The 18,662-nt window shown below is 40.6% G+C and overlaps 1 pseudogene; it reads left to right on the top strand.

Moving 5' to 3' along the window:
• The first annotated feature begins 17,188 nt into the window (after window positions 1–17,188).
• On the top strand, window positions 17,189–17,779 carry LOC150016847 (FUN14 domain-containing protein 2 pseudogene; annotated as a pseudogene).
• The last annotated feature ends 883 nt before the right edge of the window (window positions 17,780–18,662 follow it).

The following is an 18,662-nucleotide window of genomic DNA, read 5'->3' on the forward strand; positions in this document are numbered from 1 at the left end:
GTACAATTTTATTTTTATGGAGTGCAAATACTAGCAAGATTAGGCAAAATATTGAGCATATGTATGTCTGCAATAAAGCAGTTCCTTAAAAAACTAAATATGATTAAGCAATTTCACCTTTAGGGCAGTTATCCAGAGAGGTTAAAACTTAAGCACACACCAACCTGTACATGAATGCTCAGCTTCTTTTGTAATAGCCAAAACCCAGAAATAAACCACATGCCTCCAACAGATGAACAAGTTAAATTGTGCTATATTTATACATAAAATACTACCCAGCAAAAATAAATAAATAAACTACTGATAAACATAGGAACTTGGATGAATCTCATTATGCTGTGTGAAAAAAGTAACTCTCAAAAGTATGTATACTATATGATTCCATTAATAGAGCACCCTTGAAATTACAAAATAATAAAGATAGAAAACATTAGTGGTGACTAATGGTTAGAAAGGAGCAAGAAAAGGAGAAAAACAACTGTGAAAGGATGGCATAAGGTATTCCTGTGTGATGGAACTACGGTATTCTGTATCTTGACTGTAGCAGTGGCCACATAAATCTATATACATGTGACAAAATTACAAAGAAATAAACATATACACACACGAATAAGTGTGTGTAGAAACACTTAAATCAGAATGAAGTCGATGGATTGTGTTAATGTTAAAATAATGAATTTTCTCTTTCTTCTGTAACTTCAGACTCCCCATTGATTCATTGCCTCATTTGTTCATTCAACAAATATTTGCTAAGTGTACTATATACTGGCCACTATGCAAGTGAAGTAATTCATTGAAGTTGTAAGATACACTACAGTGGAAAAATGTCCAATGCTTTGAGAAAGTAAAACAGGGAGCCCTCACTTTGTCATGTAGGTCAGTGAAGGCTTTCCCAAGAGAGCATTGCTTAAGCTAAAATTTAATGAATAAGTAAGCAGAAACTAGCTAAGTAGCTGGGATCTTGGTGTTGGGAGAATGAAGTGTTTCAGGCGGAGAGAATGTATGTGCTCCCTCATGTTTCCTTGAGCTGGAGAGCAATGTAAGTTCAAGGAACTAAAAGATGTTCAACAAGACTGAGCAAAGAGAGTGAAGAGGAGAGAGCTGCAAGGCACAGATGAGGATGCAGGCAGAAGCTCGGTGGCCCAGAGTCTTAAAGGCAAGTGCAGGACTGTGGACGTGAATGAGAAGGTTACTGGATTGGGATAACTGTAATAGAATAAACAAGAATAAAAAATATATAAACAAATAAGTAAAGATCACTGGAGATGAGGGTGCCAAGGAACTAAGACATTAAGGAGTTGTGTGGTCCATCCACATGAACAATGATGATTAAACCAGAGAGGAGACGGGCCAAAGTCTTTAGCAGATGATTAAAAGGACATCAAAGAATGGTTGGAGAAATTTTATCTCCCACTCCATAATATCCACTAAGCCTGCAAAGTCACCCAAATAGTAGTAGTAGTAGTAGTAAAAGTAAAATTATTGATATGAGCAAGAGATCAGTTGCTGTGTAATGGAATGGGAAGTTAGGTGTCTTACTTTTTAATTGAGTGGATTTTTAAAATTTATTTTTAAATCACCATTGACATACAATATTATAATACTTTCAGGTATACAACATATGGTTAGACAATTATATACCTTGCCAAGTGGTTACCATGATAAGTCTAGTACCCACCAGGCACCATACATAATTATGGTGATATTATTGACTATATTCCCTATGCTATACATTAAATCCCTCTGACTAATTTTATAACTGGAAATTTGTACTTCTTAATCCCCTTCACCTTGCCCTACCTCCCATCTGGCAATGATAAATTTATCTTCTGTATCTATGAGTTTGTTTCCAGTTTGTTTTGTTTGTTCAATTATTTTGTGGTTAGATTTCACATATAAGTAAAATCATGCAGTATTTATCTTTCTCTGTCTGACTTATTTCACTTACTGTAATACTGTCTAGGTCCATGCATACTGTTGCAAATAGCAAGATTTCATTCTCTTTTATGGCTGAGGAATATTACATTATACATGTACCTCTCATCTTCTTTATCATTTATCTATCAGTGGACACCCAAGTTGCTTCTATATCTTGGCTGTTATAAATAATGCTGCAGTGGTGTCTTAACTGCTGGATCAGGTTGATGCCTGGGGCAGGGACTTAACCCTTTGATAGGACTTTCCTGTCTCCAGCTTCTTCTTCTCTATAAGAATCTTCCACATGGCAGATAAATTCAAATCTTCCTCATAGTAATATTCTCCCTTAACCCTGCACACACTGTATCAATGGCTAACTTCTCACAGCTAAACTTACTGAAAGGCTGATGGCAGCGGAACTGTCCCTGGAGACAGGAGAAGGACTCTGGCTTCGGGGGTCACCCTATCACTGTCTTTTAACTCTGACTCCCACAACAGGCTGGGAGTTCTGCCGAAATAAAGGAAGATTCTTCATTGTTAGCCTGGTTTATGAACGGAGAGGAAAAAAAGCAGGGAAAGACACAAAGCCACTTCTTGTCATAAAAAGGCAAAGGAGAAACCTCCTGAAGTTGTGAACTTGACAGCTTTTGAACATTCTTCCCTCCTGACCTCAGAACTGATTCCTGCCTCCCTCTCTTGCCTCACTTCCTGCTCTTTTCTCCTGCCTTCACACATTGTTCTTCAGCAACATTGAAGACCTTGCTCTTTTATGTGCATCCTGTTTCTTCTAGCTGCAGTACCTGACCTGCACGGCCCCCTTTAGCCTTAAACTCCCAGGAGAACAAGTCTACTTTTAAACATTAAATGCACAGACCCTCTATTTTGGTAAGAACAATGAAAGAAGTTGAAGAAAAAATAATAATAACATTTCTGATATGACTGAAGTTGTTAGGAGAAAATAAAAGAACTCTGAAGACATGCAGTCCAAGTGTCTCAGCATTTTGTCCAGAGGATGCTCTTAAAAATAAGGGGGAAGGATATACTCTGAAAATACTAAGCACTATCACAAAGAATCTGGTAGATGAAATTAGAATGACTAAAATGGCAAGAAAAGCTAGTGACTACTATGTTCGTCCCCCTGGCTGGTTTGGCTCAGTGGATTGAGCGTCGGCCTGCGAGCTAAGTGTCGCTGGTTCGATCTTCCAGTCAGGGCACATCAGAGAAGGAAAACTCTGACTCCAAAAAACCTCCGCTGCCTTGCGGCATACCTCTTCAGGGGAAAGGCTAAGGGAGTAAACCCCAACAGAAAATCCGGAGCCGGAGTCCCTAAGGCGGTTTGACATTGTAGTCATCACCGGCAACTCCTGCGGCGCACCTGAAGCCAAGCTGTATTGACTCCGTCTTTCCCTTGGACCCTTCAGCTGCGAAGAGAGGGGGGGTCTGCTGCATGGGCAACAGCAGACCCTCCATATCACCCCGCCCAGGCTCTGTAGCTTCAGCTTCACTGGAGAGGACACTCCAGCGTCATCGCAAGATGTCGATTCAACACGGGAGGAGACAGATACCGTGTCACTCCCGAGTCGGACTGCACAGCCATTCTCGGCGATGCAGATAGACTCTTACGAAGCTACACCATCGTCTCTCGAGACGGACGGCTGCCGACGATGACTATGTTCGTGTATTACATGTCCCGAATTGCCTTTGTCATTGGGATCAGCGGTACCCATGAGGTGAGCCTTTAGGTCTGAAAGACGTTGCAGCTTCTTCACTGTCACCAAGTCTTCAGTGGCTAATCTGTTAAACTCAACTCAAACCCGAAGTATGTAAATGAATGGCCCTCAGCATAGTTATGACACAATCAAGAAGCAAATTGTTTTCTATGATGTTTATGATTTCAGACAAACATTTTAGTCTTTGATCCATTTTGAATTTATTCTTGTGTGTGGTGTAAGAAGGTGATCGAGTTTCATTTTTCTGCATATATCTGTCCAGTTTTCCCAACACCATTTGTGGAATAAACTACCTTTAGTCCATTGTATGTACTTGAAATCATAAAAATCATAGAAGAAAATATAGGCAGCAACATCTCAGACATTGCTTGTAGCAATATTTTATCCAATATTATCTCCCTTGGCAAGGGAAACAAAAGAAAAAATAAATAAATGGGACTACATCAAACGAAAAAGTTTTTGCACAACAAAGGAAATCATAAAGAAAATAAAAAGATAACCCACAGAATGGGAGGACATATTCACTCATACACCTGATAAGTAGTTAATATCCAAAATGTATAAAGTACTTACAAAACTCAATACCAAAAAACAAACAACCAAATTAAAAAATGGACAAAGGATCTGAATAGACACTTCTCCAGAGAGGACATACAGATGGCCAATAGACATATGAAAAGATACTCAGTCTCACTAATCATCAGAGAAATGCAAATTAAAACCATAATGATATATCATCACACACCTGTCAGAATGACTATCATCAATAAATCAACAAACAGCAAGTGCTGGCGAGAATGTGGAGAAAGGGGAACCTTTTTGCACTGTTGGTGGGAATGCAGAAAGGTATAGCCACTGTGGAAAGCTGTATGGAGATGCCTGAAAAAGTTAAAAATGGATCTGCCTTTTGACCCAGCGATCCCACTTCTGGGAATATATCCAAAGGAACCCAAAACACTAATTCAAAAGAACACAAGCACCCCTGTGTTCGTTTGCAGTGCTGTTTATAATCACCAAGATTATGTGGAGGCAGCCCAAGTGTCCATCAGTAGATGAGTGGATAAGACAACTATGGGACATTCACACAATGGAAGACTACTCGGCCATAAAAAAAAAAAAAAAAGAAGAAAATCTTACCCTTTGCAACAGCATGGATGGACGTGGAGAACACTATGCTAAGTGAAATAAGCCAGTTAGAGAAAGAAAAAATACCATATGATTTCACTCATGTGTGGAATATAATGAATAAACTGAACTAACAAGGAAAACGAGGACAGACTCATAGATGGAGAGCAGGATGACAGCCAGTGGGGGAGGAGATTAGGGGAAGAGGGATTGAATAAAAAGAAAAAAGGACTCATGGACCTGGACAACAGTGTGGTGATTGCTGAGGGGAGGTGGGGATAAGGGGACTAAATGGTAATGAAAAAATACAATAAAGATTAAATAAAAAATAGAAATAAAAATAAATTTTTAAAAAAGAAGCAAAGTGTCTGGGTACATAATCTCTTATTGCAAATCACTCAGTAAGTCTGACGCCATCTCTATTTTGAAGAGGCAAACAGCATACTATGGCCTTTAAATTATTTCCTCCATGAGATGGAATAGAAAAAGAGACTATCCTTTTTTTTTTAAAGAAGGACATGCAGTTAACAGGGAAAACCAGACCATTTTAGGTCATATTAAAAGAATGAACCGAAGGATCTACCAGTGATGTAGATATTACTTTTTCTGTGAACCTTTTTATTACCCTCTACTACATTACTTTCATTACTCTTATGACCCTCTTCTGCATCTCATAAATAATATCATTGCACATTTTTCACTGTGCTGTAGTTTATGTGTTCATTTATCTGTGTCTCTTACTGGATTGTAAGCTATTTAAGGACAGAGGCGGTTGGTATCATTTTTGCTCTCTGTGTCTGCTCAGGCTTGACCCTGTAGCTCCCTGATTACCTAAACCTAACGATAAAGGACTCTGTGTCATCCCAGGGAATGTTACTGGCACATGAAGACTCTGAGCAAAGTAAAGAATATGCATGTATTTTACGGACTAGAACTCATGCCTAAGTAGGAGTAGTGTTCAACACAAAGCCAAGTTTCCTGACAGGACTTTAAATCAAACGTCCTTTGTTTCTGAGAATCTATCCCAATCTCTCCCTGCCTTTGTCTGCTAACTCTTGGTGATTGTTTAATGCTCTCCAGCTGTTTTCACTTCTATGATTTTAAGTTTTTCTTTCACTGACTAAAAGGCATCAAACAGTTTATAAAGAAATAGGATTTTTTCTATTCTATTTTTTTTAATTTAAATATGTATTGTTTATGCTATTATAGTCATGCCAGTTTTTCCCTCTTCACCCCCCTCCACTCCCACAGTCAATCCCCACACTGTTGTCCGTGTCCATGGGTCATTCATACATGTTCTTTGACTGATCCCTTCACCTACTTTCAACCAGTCCTCACCTTCCCCCCTCCCCTCTAACAGCTGTCAGTATGTTCCATGTTTCTATGCCTCTAGTTCTATTTTGATTGTTAGTTAATTTTGTTCATTAGATTTCACTTTTAAGTAAGATCATATGGTATTTAAAAGAAAGAGTTTTTTGAATGGAATTATTTATTATATTTACTTCCCAATTTTGCACCCCTGTGATTGTCCATCCCAAACATAATCTAGCCTTCCCGCACAGTACATCAGTTGCCTACCTGTGAATGTCATCACCTTAGATCCACTGTAACCCAGAATTCCTCACTTATGCACCAGCTTAGCACATCCATCCATCCCAAGGCTTCTTGGCAATGTAGTCTCCACTCTACTTTCCTTCATACATGCTACACATCATTGGGCAATCCATAAACTTGAGTTTTCTTTGAAAATACTGCTGAAAACGTGCAGTTCTATCAATCTTTACATAGAAAAGCTAGCAAAGGAAATGGCCTTGGGATGACATTTTTCAAGTCCCAATAGGAAGCTTTCCTTTTGCATGATAGAATGTCTAACTATCCTGATAAAGTCATGTTCTCTTTGTATATTCTTTGCCTGGATTGTTTAATGTGCCTGGAGAAAGGAGCAGAAGACTAAAAGTCATGAGTCCAGTATTCTGTACTCAGTTTGGAACTAGCTCTGTGATCTTGGTCAAGTCACCGTCTTCTTTTGGTTATCATTGTTGATTTCACCGACAAACACTCGGGCTAAGCAAAAAAACTAAAATGAAATATAGTGAACCTGTGATAAAAGTGATTTCATTGAGAACTATTAAGGGTCACCCTGGCCAAGTGGCTCATTTGGCTGGAGTGTTGTCACATATACCAAAAGGTTTTGAGGGTTTGATTCCTATTCAGGGAATGTACCTTGGTTGCAGGTTTGATCCCCAGTCAGGGTGCCTATGTTTCTCTCTCACGGTGATGTTTCTCTCTCAAAAATCAACAGAACATATCCTCAAGTGAGGATTTAAAAAAAAAAAAAAAAAAAAAACAAACCTGTGAAGGATCTAAGTTTTACCCTACTTGAAATTGAACAAGCTAGCCTTTCACTGTTTCATGGAAGCTGGCAAAAACATGAGAAAAGACTTTTTATCATGATACAGCAAGTGGCATGAGCATCAGTGTATTTGCATCGGTTCTTCTTATGCCCAAGCTGCATGGCTATGACAGATGGTCCCAAAAGGAAGCTTGCACATAGTTCATTGCATTTTAGGGCACAATAAAGACCAGATTTTAGGGAACCCAAATTTTTTATAATGGGCAATAAGCATGTCTGCCTTTGCCTCAGATGGAGACACTTTATTTTCCAACACTGTTGGCTATGCAGATATCCTTGAAAATATAGCACAGAACAAAAAGCAATCAATGCCCTGCTCACAAGACATGCAGAAATGTGAGAGGTCTATGCAGACTAGTGTCTCAAAATTTGGCAACCTTTATGTAAAGGGAGTCGTCGTCGTCGGCAGCCGTCCGTCTCAAGAGACGATGGTGTAGCTTCTTAAGAGTCTATCTGCACCGCCGAGAACGGTTGTGCAGTCCGACTCGGGAGTGACACGGTATCTGTCTCCTCCCGTGTTGAATCGACATCTTGCGATGACGCTGGAGTGTCCTCTCCAGTGAAGCTGAAGCTACAGAGCCTGGGCAGGGTGATATGGAGGGTCTGCTGTTGCCCATGCAGCAGACCCCCCCTCTCTTCGCAGCTGAAGGGTCCGAGGGAAAGACGGAGTCAATACAGCTTGGCTTCAGGTGCGCCGCAGGAGTTGCCGGTGTTGACTACAACGTCAAACCGCCTTAGGGACTCCGGCTCCGGATTTTCTGTCGGGGTTTACTCCCTTAGCCTTTCCCCTGAAGAGGTATGCCGCAAGGCAGCGGAGTGTGTCCTACTTATCTATCACTTTATTGGGAAAACTATTTCTAGATGATGTACTAAATTATGACTTTTCTTTTGAGTTCATATTTAATACAAATGATCTTTCTTCTATAATCATCTCACTTTATAGGAGCCTTGGTTTCTCAAACCTGAAGTAGTGCTATTATATCTATTTAATTGGATTTCATATTGAGTTATCATATCTACTATGATTGGACTCTAATATGGACCAGATACTGTCCTAGGTCTATGCTTGACATATTTTATCTCATTTTATCTTTAAAAAGTACTGTAAGTTTTTAGATGTTGGAAACAGAAGCTAAATAAATTATCAAGATCTAGGTACTTCTATTTTCTACAGCCATCCCTTCCCACTAACCCGCGTGGTTGGTTAGTAGCCAACAAACACCGTGTGGCAGTGATCTGATGCCTAAGTGCTGCCTAAACATCGAAAATTAAAGTTCACCAAGTGCTGCCTGAACATCAGTCATTCTCATTGTCTGAGCCTGTGAGTGCATCAGTTTTTAGTGTCTCAGACACATCTGGGGAGGATGTGAAGATGCAGCTTCTTGGGCCTCAACCCAAGAGACTCTGACTCAACTGATGTTTGTTGCGGCCCAAAAATCTCTGTTTTAAACAAGTTCTTCAAAGTATTTGAACATCATCTGAGAAACACTGGGACTCCAGGCTATAAAGAGAAGGACATAAGACAAGGTTGCCACTCTGGGACAGATTACAGTTTTACAAGTGTGAGTGCTGGTTAATTTAAAAAGCTATTAAAAAGCTAATTGGGAGAAAAAGTGCATTAATTCACCAATTAATTAATCAGTTCACATATTATTATTAACCAGATGTGGGATCTGGCTATGCAAAACATAGGAAAAAATAATATCCAAAATTTGTAAATACAAAAGTGATCAGATTGGTTATTTTATGGCCTAAATTAAGGATTCTGGATTCTGGTATATTCATAAGGAAGATTTATTTCTTATTTCCCAAAGGTTTTATGAGAAATAGTAATGGCTGCCAAGCAGAGAGATGCTGTGAGATTTGCAGCCTCTCTGAGCCTCAGCAAAATTGGCTTTGGGGATTTTTATAAAGATGAAAATTATTTTCCAAGTGCCTATGCCTAACACATTATAGGCACTTATTAAGTAGTAGTGCCATTGTGTGCTTTCCTTGTTCCCCACCAACATCGGAGGAGAGGGAAAAAGCTGCTAACTCCGTCCTCAGTCAGGTTTAGCACAGGTTGTGGGGAGGGTTCTTGTGCCGCTGGCAAAGCCTGGTTTTGGATCTGAAGTGTGGCTGGGCTGCTGAGGGTCCTGCTGACAGCAGAGTGTATTTCAAGGAAGAGTTTCCACCAGTAGGTGGCATGCTTTCTTATTGTAGATACCATGTCAGGTTTGTATATTTCTCAGGTTTGTCTTTAATAGAACTGAATACAAATCACTGATATTTTAGTTAATGATTTCATATGTGTTTTGTAAATATAATCTAGCTATAGAGGGATGAGACAAGTATTTTATTTTGAATGAAGGATATAGATAGGAAATAAGACAAAGTAAAAGTTGCAATGTATTTCAGGGTAATGTTTAAAGGCTATTTGTCATTGTCTGTGTGAAAGCTGCAATACATAATCCATTTGCTTCTTCATTTTTGTTGTTCAAATTCTGTCCTCAGTAGAATGAACCAAACAATTCCTTTCATGCCCTCTACTGGATATTTGAAGCTAAACCTCAATAATATGGCAAAGTTACCAAAATAATAATACATGGGATCTTCAAAACATTTTTTAATAGCTTTTTAAAATTTAAATTTGGCTACATCAGTTTACTGGTGTCAGAATTCTCTTTTCTGTGCCTAAAATGCAAATTTCAGAGTCATTTCTTCCTATTGTGTAGAAATTATGGGTTGAGGGGAAGGGAGTGAATAGATGGGGCTTGTATTACTGCCACCTTTGGGGTATCTCTGAAGAGTGGCTGTGCTGCTGTGATACTTGAGAAGCCTTTGCTTGCCTTGGTCAGGTAGTTCAGTTGGTTAGAGCATCATCCTGATGTGGGTTTGATCCCTGGTCAGGACACATACAAGGATCAACCAATGAATACATACAAAAGTGGAACAACAAATCACTGCTTCTCTCTCTCTCTCAAAAGCAATAAATAAAAATAAAAAATAAATAAAAAAGCCTCTATTTTATTGCTGTGCTAGTTGAATAGTAATATCTGCTGGCAGGTGAAACTTGTATTAGAAGGGTGAGGTGGTAGAACTAGCCTGTTACTGAAGAATTCCTCCTACTAGCTGTTCCATCACACACACACAATCCATCAGGAAAACAAAGGAGTGCTTGGCTAGACCATCTGGTTGCCTATGGCCATCCCTACAGAACACCTTGTGTGTCTCACATGATGTCCCCCAGCCCCAACTTATCTCCCCTACCCTCCCTCAGGGCTGATTTTTACCCAGCAGGACCATACCAGTTATCAAACATTGAAATAATTCCAGAGCAGTTAGTACCCAGCCACTGCCCTTGGCTACTACCATATGCCACTCACCACAACTTGACCTCGGGCCTTACCCAGGGACTCCTTGGACTTCCCCACAACCAAATAATTGAAGGGCCTGATCTACTTGCCCTAGGAAATTGCCTGATCCACTCTACCCAGCCTCCTAGAGCCATCAGGACCTGAGCAGGCCCACATGGCTGTCGTCCTGTCTGAGTTAACCACAACCCTCATACGTCACTTTTCATAGTGTTACTAATCACTGCCGTTCAGCGGGGCTGAAGTAGAAAGCAGGGCTTCCAGTTCTCAGCCTGTGATTTTCTCTCTATGGGTCAATAATAGGTAGTAAGATTTCTGGAGCACTTGTGTGCCAGGCACAACGGGCATTATTTCATTCACTCTTGACGTCAGCCTTACTTCACAGATGAGTAAACCAGAAACATCTAGTAGCTTCTACCAGATGCCACAGCTAGTGCATGAAAGAGCAAGAATCTGAAGTAGATCTGAGCAATACCTGTCAGATGCGTAGAGATTCACCCCATGCTGCAAACCCAAGGACAGTGCAAAGACTACATGGTAGGCTGTGGAGGGGCTTCAGCAGAGGAGTTTCCAGAAGTGGTTTACACAGAGGCAGGAACACTGGGATGCATGCAGAGCCTCCCAACAGGGAGATGACACTGGAGGTAGACAGTCTCCTACCTTTGTTATCTAATAGTCTTTGTCACTCTGAGCCATCCCCTCTACTTCAAGGGGGGCAAGGGAACTAAACTTTGGATTACCTGTGCTTTGATTCCCACAGAAGCCACATGAGAAGAGGCTCAGACCGCTCCTTCAACTTGGATTTTATCATTGAGTGCTCAAGGAACTTTAAAAGAAAGTATGATGATAACTCTCATACAAAGTATAAAACAAACATGTGTCGAATCTTTCATTTAACTCATTAATTAAATGAGGGAACTGGTAAAATGAGGGCCTCACATGACTCAACAGGAAATTCCATTAAATAGATAAGAGTAAAATTACTTAGTAATTGAGAGAGTAATGCTTCATTAACAACCAGTTCAAAGGAAAAGCCAAAAAGCAGAGGCATTTATAAATTAGAAATACTGAGATGAATTTGCAAGTGGTAACAGTACTGGTACTTTTTTTGGAGAAGGGAGGAGATAGTCAATTAACCCTTCACCGGACAAAGTTTACCTGTATGTTTATTGGCCTGTTTGCTTCGCTCTAGTTTTTTACAGGTTAACCTTGCACTCTGGAATTACAAAACAGCCTAACCAAAGACATATCTCCAGTGTCTACAGTATTTCCTTGAAAAGACATTTATCTTGGTTGCTTATACCAATGTCATCAGTGTTTCCTTACATAGATTAAGTGGGAAAAAAATGAATAGGATTGATCCATGAGCACTTTTCTTCCCGTTATGAGCAGTTGCCACTGGGTTTGGATTGGGAAATCAGTAAGAAAGATTAGGAAAATTAGCTCTGGCAGGCATGGTTCAATGGACTGAGCACCGGCCTGCAGACCAAAAGGTTGTTGGTTCGATTCCCAGTCAGGGCACGTGCCTGGGTTACAGGCCAGGTTCCCAGTTGGAGGTGAGCGAGAGGCAACCGATCTCGATTTCTCTCCCTCTCTTTCTCCCTCCTTTTCCCTCTCTCTAAAAATAAATAAATAAACTCCTTTTAAAAAAAGAAAGGAAGCTTAGGAAAATTAACTACTTACTTTTCAGCACCAGTCCCAGAGGAGTATTTCACACACGAATGAATTATAGAAGCAAAGATAGTTTTGAATTCACTTATCCATGAAAATAATTCTTATTGACACCTACTATATGCCTAGCTCTGGAAAAAACATGAGTTAACATGGTTTTCAGGGAACTAGTCAAGTAACTGTAACTATAAAAAAACACTTAACCTCAAATAAGGTGAGCTACAAAATTTGAAAGCACAGTGTGAAAAATCCTGTTAAACTGTATACCTCTTAGGCTAGCTGTCTTACCAGCTTGCTCATCCATATTTTTCATGATAGATACAACCTGTCTGTGATTTTTTTTTTCACCATAATCTTCTTTCATCCACTCCCATCGTCCCTGGCCCTAATGTCAGCCCTAATTCTTGGTCATATGAAAGGTCTATTAGACTATCCCAATAAAGTAGTAAGTCTTAAAGCTGACATCACAGTGGGCATGGGGTAAGATTTTTCATATTATATTAAAACAATATCCCTCTACAACAAAGGAACAAGTCAAAAGAGCTTCATTTCCAGCCATCTTGTCTAAGGTATTATTTAGACTTGATTTGAACTTTACAAAACTTCAAAGCAAATTGTATATGTGCTGTGGGAAACTGAATGGGCAGGAGTGCTGAGTGTGCTGAAAGAAAGGTGACATGTATCTACCAGAAGGTGGCAGTGTTGCTTCTCCAAACATCTCACATCAGACAGGATCTTAAATCAAAGGATAGAAACTAAGGGAGGCTATTTCTTGACTCATTCTATACGTAATTCATAAGTACTCTTTTTTTAAAAGTATATTTTATTGATTATGTTGTTACAGTAGTTCCAATTTTTTCCCCTTTGCTCCCCTCTGCCCAGTACCCCGCTTCCCTCCAGCAATCCCACCCCTCTTAGTTCATGTTGATGGGTTGTGCATATAAAGTCTTTGGCTTCACCCTTTCCTATATTATTCTTAACTTCTCCCTGTCTATTTTGTACCAACCGATTATGCTTCTTAATCCCTGCACCATATCCCCATTTCTCCCCCTCCCTCCTCCCAGCTGATAACCCTCCAAATAGTTCCCATACCTATGATTCTGTTCCTATTCTGGTTTACTTAGTTGGATTTTGTTTTTATTTTTTAGATTCAGTTGTTGATAGTTGTGAGTTTGTTGTTATTTTAATGTTCATAATTTTTATCTTTTTCTTAAGTAACTCCCTTTGACATTTCATATAACAATGGGTTGTTGATGATGAGCTCCTTTAGCTTTACCTTGTCTGGGAAGCACTTCATCTGTCGTTCCATTCCAAATGATAGCTTTGATGAATAGAGTAATCCTGGTTGCAGGTTGCCTTTCATCACATTGAATACTGCTTGCCAGTCCCTTCCTGCCTGCAAAGTGTCCTCTGAGAAATCAGCTGATAGTCCTGTAGGCACCCCCCTGTAGGCAAATCTCCACCTCTCTCTTGCTTCCCCTAGGACTCTCTCTTTATCTTTCACCTTTGGCATCTCGATCATGATGTGTCCTGGTGTGGTCCCCTCTGGGTCCAGCTTGCCGGACCCTCTGTGCTTCCCGGACCTGTATGTCCATCTCCTTTGCAAAATTTGGGAAGTTTTCCTTATTTTTTTTCTATTCCTCATTCTGCACCGGTTGACTGTTTTTTTCTTCCTTATGTTCCAAATCATTGATTTGAACCCCAGTTTCCTTCCCTTCACCATTGGTTTTGTGTGGATTTTCCTTTGCTTCACTTAGCATAGTCTTCATTTCTTCTCTTATGTATTTGCCATACACAAGCATACCTGTCAAGCTTGTGAGCATCTTTATCACCAGTGTTTTGAATTCTGCATCTGTTAGGTTGTCTGTCTCCTCGTCTGTTAGGGTGGCTATCTCCTCGTCGCTTAGTTCTCCCACTGGAACCTTGACCTGTTCCCCCTTTTGGGCCATACTTCTCTGTCACCTCATTCTGACAGGCGCTTGTGTTTGTTTGCCTCTGCATCCCAGGTAGAGCTGTCGCTCCTGTTACGTTGTAAGGGGTGGAGTCTTAGGAATTCATCAGTACAGGGCGACCTGTTTCACCACGTTGTGGCACTGTATGTGGGGGAGGGGTCCAAGAGGGAACAATGCCGCCTGCCCAGCACTTTCCCGTTTTCTAGGCATCTTTCCCAACTTCTGCACTGGACTGGTGCCCCTGTAGATGCTGCCCTGGCCAAACTGACCCCTCTAGCTGCTGCCCTGGCCATTGTTCCCAGAGTGGGTGGGTCTATGGATGTTCTAGAACCGTGGGGACCCTTTAAACAAGCAGACTCTGCTAAGAGAAAGGCAGTTTCTTCCTCCTCCCCAACCCCCACTGGTTTGCACAGTCAGAAGCAATGAGGCTTAATTTTCCCCAGTGCTGGGACCATGAGCTGCGAGATCTGGTGAAGAGTTGGGAATGCTCCTTAGGTGTCCCTCCTGACTTTTTAAAACGTGTGACTGTGCTTTCCACCAGCCTGCTGCTGCCGCTGCCGCTACCACACCGCGTCCTCTCTGCCCCGGCTCCGCCCCTCCTACCTGTCTGGATGAGTATTTCTTCTTTATATCTTTGCTTGCTGGACTTCCATGCAGTTTGATTTTCTGGAACTTCTGGTTGTTTCTAGTTTTGAGGTAGTTGTATTCCTTCTTAGTTGTGGAGGGAGACACAGCATGTTTGTCTACGCCTCCATTTTGGCCGGAAGTCTCTCCACAAATATTCTTTACAGCAAAGAATATGACTTACTTCTATCTCAGAGTTCACCATAATAACAATACTCAAAATATACATAGAGGCAAAATATAATAGTAAGAATTTTTTTTTTTTTTTTTTGGTACAATATGAGTCCATGCACACATACTGAACCATCACTATGTGGACTGTTCCCTTCTGGAAGTTCAGTGTAGAAGACAGAGAAAAGTAAAGAACTTCACCAAGTAGGAACTTTGGAAGATATTTGGTAAGAAGAACTATATTCATAAAATCAGGCTGTGTGCCTGATTCTGCAGATTTGTGAATAAACGGCTCAATTTGCTGCTGGAAAATAAATAAATAAATTTTTCTGGCCCCAATCTAACTAGGTGCTCCTACATCTTTCCTCCTCCGAGACACTCAACTTGTTGCTTCCTGTCTGACCCTAATATTTTCTTCATCCTTAGCCTATTGTGGCCATGTTTTCCTTACCCCTTTCACATGTTTGATTTTAAATATCTCAGCCCTTTATATTTTGGTGCTGGAGGCAAAGAAAATAAGTCTTTAAGTAGCCCCTTCCTGGCAGAAATAAAGGGGGCGTTTTGCAATCCTTCTTTCCAGAAAGCCAAGTAGCCCCCAACTCCAAGATCCTGGATGACCCTAACTTCTCAATGCCCACATGGTATTTCCCAAAGAGACTGCAGCAACCTAATCACACTTAACAAAGTTTAGTAGCCAAGAATTGCAAAGAAAGAAAGAAAGAAAGAAAGAAAGAAAGAAAGAAAGAAAAAAAGAAAGAAAGAAATTTAAAGGGCTTATCTTGCTTATATTCTCAACTTTACCCATTTAACAATCTACATTTCAAGATCTTTACTAACATGTTATGACAAAGAATAGTGATTAACCAGAAGCCCCTCTTTTTGACAAACAATAACAACAGTAATTACTTGCCTGTTCTAGGTCTTTTTCTCTATCATGCTAAGGTTTTTCCTTGGTCTTAATGAAATAAAAGTCATTGTATGAACACTGCATCTATGTTACCAGGCTTTGGCTCAGAAAGCTCCATTAATTAATCTCAGAGAGTATCTCCAGCACAACTTTGCATAACTGTAGAATTCACATAGCTGCAGTAGAAGGTGTGATTATTTGTGTATTAGTTTGTTTTACCTTATTTACAGGCAAAAGAAATAACGTAGTCAACCTTCCTATGGCCCCTGATCATGTACTACTCCCTCTTCTCTTCACCCACCTCTCAGGTCTGAGGTTGTTTTTCTGGTTAAGGCTCATTGCAGAGAATACAGTGGCTAATGCTGCAGAGCTGGGAAAAAGCCAGGTCAGCAAGTGAACCACTAAAGCCACATGTGCCTGCTCCATAAATGCCTATTTTTCATCTTTAGTGGGCTTTGAAGTTAAATAGCTAAGACAGACCACGCAAAGAAAAATATGATCACAGCAAAACAGAAACTACGCTATGGATAAAATTAAGTCTTCATACTAATCATGCATTTTTAATGTGAACATTTATGAAAATTGCCTCTTAATGCTTAGACGGTGTTTTTCTTCATTGGTTATTTATGATGCTTGAGCTGAAAACATGAACTACATAGGAAAGCCGGAGAATGGGGTTTATTTAACAAAGAACGACCATGCCCCATTGTAAATAAAAAGAAGGAAGCCCATCAAATCTTCAAGCTGTGTCACAATAAATTTTTTTAAAAAGCTACCAGAATTCATCACATCTTTTTTCCACCCATCCTGAAATTCCCTAATGACATAATGTCTGATTGGTTTGTTTTCTCTACTAGCGATTCTCTGCCCATTTGTTTACTTTAATTCTGTCATTTTATTATTTGGAATGTAACTATAAAGATTCATTTTTAATAAAATTGAAGAGCTAATAAGTAAATGCCTTCACCCAAGTGAAAACAGCTTGGGGGAAGGGGAGGAGGGGCTGGAGGTGAACACAAAATTAGGTCTGAGAGTAGAAAAAAGAAGGGCTTGAGAGCCAAACAGTGAAATTGGCCTCCTGGTCTGTGTAATTCTTTACTGCCAGGCCCGTCCTGGAATGTGGTTTTGATTTTGGACCTTGGGTGCAAGATTCTCTGGGGAAGTATTAAATGTCGCCCTGGGATTAAGCTTCTTCAAACAAATTTGCTCCTGAAAAATGAGTTCCTGAGCCGACGTGCTGAGGCTCCAGGCTGGACCACTGTTTATTTGCTTGTGCGTCTCTCAAATTAAGATATGTGCCCAACTCTTCCACTGCGGCCTTGGGAATGGAAACATCTGCCCCATGTGCCAGAAGCCAGGTTGCGGCGGAAACCACAGGCCACTCAGTGTCCTAGAGCGCCGAGCCTCTGCGGGTGTTGTCACGAGACGAGGTCACTGAAATGGCCGCGTCCAGTCAAGGACACTCTGACTCACTGGACCTTGCAGAACTTGCAAAAAAAGCAGCCATGGTAGCGCAAGTTGGCCAGGAATCTGGGCCCTTAGCTGGAAGGAGTAGCGTGGCCACCCAGCTGTTAACTGGAGGTGTCACTGGATGGTGCACGGGTCTCACATTCCATAGGGTTGGAAAGTTGGCTGTAACAGCTGTGGGAGGAGGACTTTTCCTCCTTCAGCTTGCAAACCATACTGGATACATCAAAGCTGACTGGCAGCAAGTAGAAAAGGACATGAAGAAAGTCAAGGAACAGCTGAAGATCTGTAAGAGCAACCACTTATCTACAGAGGCGAAAAGCAAGGCTGAGGAGATGGTGATATTTGTGAAGAAGAACGTTCTAGTGACTGGTGGATTTCTTGGGGGATTTCTGCTTGGCATGGCATCCAAAGGAGGACGACTCGTTGTTCCTGCTTTTTCCAGCTAGCAGCCTCGTCACTCCATTTTAGGAGTCACTCCATCTTAGGACATCGAGTGTCCTCTTCCTCCTCCTCTTCCCCTGTGCCTTCCTCCCTGATGTAGCCTATCTGAATGGCTTCCATAGGCATCTGTTGGTACAAACTGATACAGCCCTGCCGTGAGCCTTATGACAACAACGGAAGAGACAATAGACATTAACTCTCCTCCCAAACTGACTAGTAATTTGTCTAATCTGACTAATCTGTAGGTCAGCAAGCATGTTCCTTTGTCCCCTACGTAGGATACTTACTAGAACACATTGCAAGAAGGCTCACCATGGAGAATGCGTAGATCCTCAAAGGTTGTTCCCAAAGGATTTGGAAAAGGCATAACGAGCACATAGATACCTTATTCTGTGCTGCATGGAAAGGAACTGAATACATTTGCCTTTAAACATGAAAGATTTTGGTGTCTTGGTGTCTTGGTGTCTGCTTTCTTTTTTAGTTGGTTTCAGATTACAGAAAAAAAGGTATTTGTATCTGATATAATTATCCTGACAAAATGGGGGCATAAGCACTGTAATTGAAAAACTATGAATATAGAATAAACTTTTGCTAAAGGTATATATGCTGAACTGAAAATACTGTATTTGGTGGGAAAATCTTTAGGGAAATCAACCAATAGATACATCATTGTACAGTCAAACTTAATGAATCATTTAGGGGCATTGAGATATTATCTAGGAGGTGGGGGTAATGCATCTCATGACTATTCCCAAAGGATTTATGGTAAAATAAGTGACTTTAGGTGGGAGCAGGAAGAAGTTCTTGGATTTTTATTTCATACAAAAGGTTTTAAGCTTTGAAGTGTGAAGTATTTACTTCTTGTCAAAACATTAGGTGTAGTTATAG

Source organism: Furipterus horrens, unplaced genomic scaffold, assembly GCF_987537825.1.
Source record: "Furipterus horrens unplaced genomic scaffold, mFurHor1.1.pri manual_scaffold_3, whole genome shotgun sequence".
NCBI classification, from domain to species: domain Eukaryota; kingdom Metazoa; phylum Chordata; class Mammalia; order Chiroptera; family Furipteridae; genus Furipterus; species Furipterus horrens.